Below are 6,087 nucleotides of genomic sequence, written 5' to 3' on the forward strand. Positions count from 1 at the left end.
TTTTTTTTCATGAATAATTCATGAAGAGTCATATTCATGAAGATTCATCATTTCAAGAATGTCCAATAATAAGTTCATAGGATCTTCATGAACTATTCATGAATAATTTGATGAATTTTTTCAGGAATGTTCATGAATGAATAAATTTCATGACCATTAGCATTCATGAATATTCTTGCTTATTCATAAACAAAAAATGAAATATTATTATTCATGTTTATTCATGAAAATGCATGAAGTCATGCTAAAAAAGTAACAGTAGATGATTTATAATACAGCATCTTGAAAGATTTTACAGAAATGTTGTTTGTTTTCCAACCATGGCAACAAAATCTTTGTTAAAAACATTAAAATAGACAATTCTGACACATTAAACCATAGTAAATGAGTAATGTAGTTCATTCCTGGTAAAAGTATAAAAAATTTCAATTCAAATGCAACTCTTTGCAGAAATTTTAACCTTACTTGGTCAAAAGGAGAGGGGGATCCTTCCTCAGCATGTTTCAAATTGTGTTTTAATGCCAGAAATTGAACAGTTTTTAATTCCAGTCTAGGAGAAAAGTTTGTTCAGCACCAGGGTAACAGTTTTCAGTGTTTTCAAGCAGTTCGAGCAGAGATGGTCAATTCAAAAATCCTTATTGTCTCTCCAAGTGGAATTTCCAGAATTTCACCATTTGGATCCTTTGATTGAATATCATTCATATTTTCATTTCTTTTTTTTTGGTTTCTTTTTCAAGAGCTCAGATTTTTGTGCAGCTAGAGTTTCTTCTCTTCTGCTCATCAACATTTGTGAACTGCTTCTCTTTTTCCTTCAAAAAGAAAGATTTTCTGAAAGTACCCATGATTGTAAAACATTAGACTTTTTTGTATTTTCTTGCATTTTAGTTTCATTTAATTTTGCATCAGAGACACTTCCAAATTAAAACATTCTGAGTGGAATTTAAGCCTATTTTCTTGGACCGCAATTTTGTAGATCAATCAGGCCTGTGAATGTTTTGAGCCTCAGTCTATAATCAATGTATGTTATACATACATGCCAACTTTTGAAAATTCCCATGGGGGATTTTGCACGTGGCGACAATTTTCAAAGCTTTAAATTCGCGACATTTTGTCGTGAAAATAAATGATTACGAAATTATCCTCTTTTTTAAAATGTATTATATTTCTATCACAATATCATATCAATAAAATATTGTACAAAGTTTAATTAATTTTTTTCAAAGGTTAACATATGTCAGATTAAGAATACATGAGATTTTGGTGCTATATAGTGTAAAGTTTCTGGGAAACATTTTCAAGATTCTTTATTATCTATATTTTTAACAATGAGAATTTGCTAATTAGTTATTAAATTGAAAGAAATTTTGGGAAATCATAATGCAATTATTTTTTGTGAGTATTAAGCTGTGAAAATTTGTTTCTAGTATGTAAATTTACAATGCATGCTAAATCTTATGTCACAAACAATAGAAATAAATCATGAGTTTACCAATACACTTATCCCAAAGAAATATTAAATTTGTTACAGTCAAGAACTATCATATGAACTTTGTCAGGCTTGACAGTGCCATGTGGGTATTCTCATACATGTTAAAAAAAAATACAAAGTTCAACATAATCATTTGCAAGAAGGAGGGGAAAAGAAATTCTTTTTGACGTGAGACTTTATCATGTTTATTGTTTCATTTTAAATACGTTCATATTAATTTTAATCTGCAATTCAAAATATTTTTCATCGTAAACAGATAAATTCAGCAGCTATGCTTTGTAGTTTTCTACTTTCGTTTTCAAAAAACGATCTCTTTGGACTCCAGTTTTATTGTATGGTAAATCATGTTATTGTTTTTAAATTTTTGATTTTAATAAAATGACCAACAATTATCCTTTCAATGTTTCACTTGCATAACGTTACCCTTTAAATCCCCTAAATGCTCCAGGCTACAGTTACCTGGACAGCTGTGTCAGAACGTGCGCTCAAGCGAGAAGTGATTTCCTGTGGCTAATTAACAGCACCTCTGTTGAATAGGCCTAAACACTGAAACTTAATCTGTATACACTGAATAAACAAGTCTGATATTCTTATCCCGATTGACAAAATTCTTTTTAAAACGGAATTTTTAAGGCGATTTGTGTCAAATCGGGAAATTGGGGCAATTTTTCTTTCACGATCGGGAAGGCGGGATGAAAGGGTAAAATCGGGAGGATCCCGCCTAAATCGGGAAGGTTGGCATGTATGGTTATATGGTTGGATCCAAACTCAAAGCAAAGTTAGACAAAAATTGCATTAAAAAAAGAGACATATTAATTTATTATAATGTGCTTTCATTAGTTGTTATTTTACAAATAGACGGTAACATTTACAGACAGATTTCTGACTCAGTGATTGTCTCCATTTTTTGTCACTCACCAGTTATGAAGTAGATCGATCCTATATATAGTCTTCCTTCTTCATATTCTGTTATTTTCTTAAAAAGTTGACTAAGATCAGTGACTCACTGAACTGTTTATTGGACACACCTTGTGAGAGGGTGAAAAACTACAAATTACAAAAGCATAATAAGAATTTGACAAAATATCAAAATCATAAGCAATCATACAAAAGTATGCGTAACTTTAACATGTGAGCTGAACAGGCCTATGCCTATCGCATGCTGGAAATGCGCGGTTTTACAAAACTTTTTAGTTGCAGAATTTAAACATGATAAAATATATTGCATAATACTGTTAGATACAGATGATCAAGTTAGATATAAATTCAAGTAAAACAATATTAAACTTACTTCTTAGGGAGGCCAACATCACCAAATTCACAGCCCAAACGCCAGGCAAACCGCATGGCTACCATAATTAGTATAAACAGAATATTGAACCCGATCGAAATAAAATTATGCAATACGAAAATGGCACAGTGACTATGCAAATAATAGATCACAAATACTGATTCTTCCACTCTACAAATTCCCACTTCCAACGTCTCGCGCGTTTTCAAGTTTGCGCCTATTCAAAAATGTACGGTAGAGCTAAGAAATACCTTAGTTTCGAATTTCCAAGATTTCTGTTTAAAAAAAGATTAAAAACACTATCTGAATAATTTTTCACTGAAAATACACTATTTTATATCAATATAAGTTTTATCAATGAAGAATTCGATTTTTTTACGTCATAAATTATACATGTATTGACTTTTAGTTTCGTATAGCAAGTATGGCGGCCCCCTATGACATGATAATAACAATCTCTCGCCCTCAGACAGAATATTCTGAGCTGTGAAGACGCATAGGAGAATTAAAACTACAAAATACGAATGTGGATTTTGTCATAGATACTTTAAAACCATGCAGTCTGTGCTCTATCATTTACGCACGAAGCAAGGAAAACTTTTGACATTTTAACTGCACCATTATTGAAATCAGAAATGTATGTAGCGTTTCGATCCAGGAATAATACGGTACAGAACAGACAAGTGATATAATTTTTTAGTTGTTAATAAATATATAAAACGTTTTTACGAAGCTCACAAAGTTCATTTTCCAGAATGTTTCATTTTCCAACAACTTGTTTAAAGTTTGATGTTAGAGAAAAGTCGGTCGAACAAAGTTGTGTGATGAAAAACGACATTAATTAAAGCACATTATGATGAATATAACTGTTTAATTTAAATTATGAAGAAACACAAGTAATGAATTTAAAAAAAAAAATGCTGTCAATTGTGATGCAGTGTTTGTTTAATTAAAATCAAATAAAAACACTAAATGTTTAGAGATTTCATTATTTATTTTTTCAGATGGTGAAAGAATTATTATTAAACATATATTATACCAGGGACTTGTTCAACAATTGCATCTGCATGCAAAAGTTGTATTATGAGAGTATTGAGTGTTTTCTGTCAATCATTTTTGTCAATTATTTTAGCCTTCAAGAAAATTCATGAACATTCATAATACCTTGAACTCTACATTTTTTCTGTCTTTAAAATGAAAATAAGCAATATTCATATATATTCATCATTTGTTCATGAACTACATTTTATGAATATATTCATGAATAAAGTTCATGAACCATCTTTATGAACCAGTCATGAACCAGTCATGAACACATCATGAATGTTCATGAACGATTCATAAACGTTCCTGAAATCATGAATTTCACCTCACAGGGGTAGTTAGTCAGTTCCATATCTCCTTCTTTAAACCAGATATAGCATATGGCAGGCTGACGGTGTTTGAATAACTTCCTGAGGTCGACCTCTCTAGAACGAGCTACATAGTAAGTACATGTATATCAGACAATCGCTCCTTTTATTTCGTCTCTTTCGTTTCGGACTATATATGGTAAGAGCCAATTTTGGCCCCCTAAAAATCAACATATTAGAATGATATTCAGAATTGTTTAAATGATATTTATTTTGCAAGAGATTATAATAGAAATATGTTCAATATATTTTTCACATTTATATGCACTTACTGGCTGTAAATGACATGAGAAAGAATGCTATTTTTGCTATCTAACAAAATAAGCCAAAAATATGCCTTTTTCTTGATGTTTTTTCTTATGGGGAACATAGAGCGCAGTGTAGAACATACATAATTTTTCTGTTACTATTTAGTATTGGATAGATACATCTTTGGTAAAAATATAAAGTTTGTTCTAGGTTGCGCTCTATATTTTCTGGAAGAAAAACTGCTTGAAAATAAGTAGTTTTATACAAAATATGCTAAAATAGCGGGAAAACGTGAACTTTATGATGTCACATTTCTAAATTAACGGCATTTTGATCAAATTAAAAATGATCAATAAAGGTCGCATGTATAGCTGTACAAATTAAAGCTATATATAAAGTTAAGTTAAGATATTCATTTTAAGGGGCCACTTGAGACACTTATCATATGTTGCTATGATATACTATATATTACTGACTAAACCATTTAATTAACCTGTTAAATCTTTCTTTGAAAGCAATGAAAAATCATACGGATGCTATAGAATTTGAATTCTTCCTTAAAATGTGCATGATTTTGAGTACGTATTTAGGGTATTTTTAAAATAATTTATAAATAAATGAAAAGGGAAATTTGAAGGTTACCTGTCGTGTCCCTTAAGTAGCAGAGGTTTTTCATGAATGAGGATTTATACAGATGTATTTAATGTGAGAAAAACATTTTTAACTGTGGCTTTCAATTTGCCATTTCGAGGTAAATTATTGACAAGCAAGTTGATGAAACAAGAATATCAGAAGTCTCGTTTAAAGTCATAATTTCGTAAGTTCTATGGTCGATACAATGACCTTGTCAGCAAATACAATTTATCATTGAGTCAAATGCTGACTGACGTTTTTCATACCAATTGTTAGTCCATTATTTATACATTGAATTGACGACGGATTTTTTCCGTTATTTTCTGATCATGACAAGGAGCACGCAGCGGGTGTGACCGGTCGGCAGGGGACGCTCACTCTTCCATGGCACCTGATCCCACCTCTGATGTTTCTAGGGTGCGTGTTTGCTCTGCTCTTATTTTGTATTGTTTTATGGACTTTGAGATTGAATACTGTTCGTTATCTCCATATCCTTCTTCGTTTAGTCGCTTTCGTTTCAATGATTGTGAAAATAAATTAATTTTAATTTCCAAGTTCTACGGTCAATACGATGACCTTACTTTAAACATATTTTATTGAATAATTCAATAAGGATTGGGCAACAGGCAAGGCCTATGTACACCCTCTCCTTTATAATAGGTCAAGATACAATAGTAAGTAATAATACATGTACATGATAATCAATAAAATCATAATGAAAAATAAAGATTCACAATCAAGTATTATTTATCAATATTATGTTTCAAAAAGATGACAACCCCCTAACTGTATACATATTATTTACATACAGTTCCAGCTTAAAAATAATACAAATATTTGGAAAAAATTATGCATTTAATAGAATATTTAATATAACAGTGTCCCTAATTTAGTCTCTTAGAAAATTTAATAAAATCTTGTACATATGAAAATATTTTACGATTTGTTTGATAAGAGTATTGATATACATGTATATAATGCAAGATAGGTAATGAAAGAGAGTTTTTTTTACA

The 6,087-nt window shown here is 30.6% G+C and overlaps 1 long non-coding RNA gene across 1 annotated transcript; it reads right to left on the reverse strand.

Moving 5' to 3' along the window:
• Positions 1 to 202: 202 nt before the first annotated feature.
• LOC134241128 (uncharacterized) lies at positions 203 to 3,373 on the reverse strand. Its single transcript, XR_009986599.1, has 3 exons — positions 2,781 to 3,373; positions 2,408 to 2,536; positions 203 to 809 (listed from the first exon to the last, which is right to left on the reverse strand). It is a non-coding gene; the product is annotated as an uncharacterized LOC134241128 (long non-coding RNA).
• Between the last annotated feature and the right edge of the window lie 2,714 nt (positions 3,374 to 6,087).

This window comes from Saccostrea cucullata, unplaced genomic scaffold (genome assembly GCF_032062105.1).
Source record: "Saccostrea cucullata isolate Sc308-1 unplaced genomic scaffold, CSIRO_AGI_Scuc_v1 ctg23891, whole genome shotgun sequence".
NCBI lineage: Eukaryota > Metazoa > Mollusca > Bivalvia > Ostreida > Ostreidae > Saccostrea > Saccostrea cuccullata.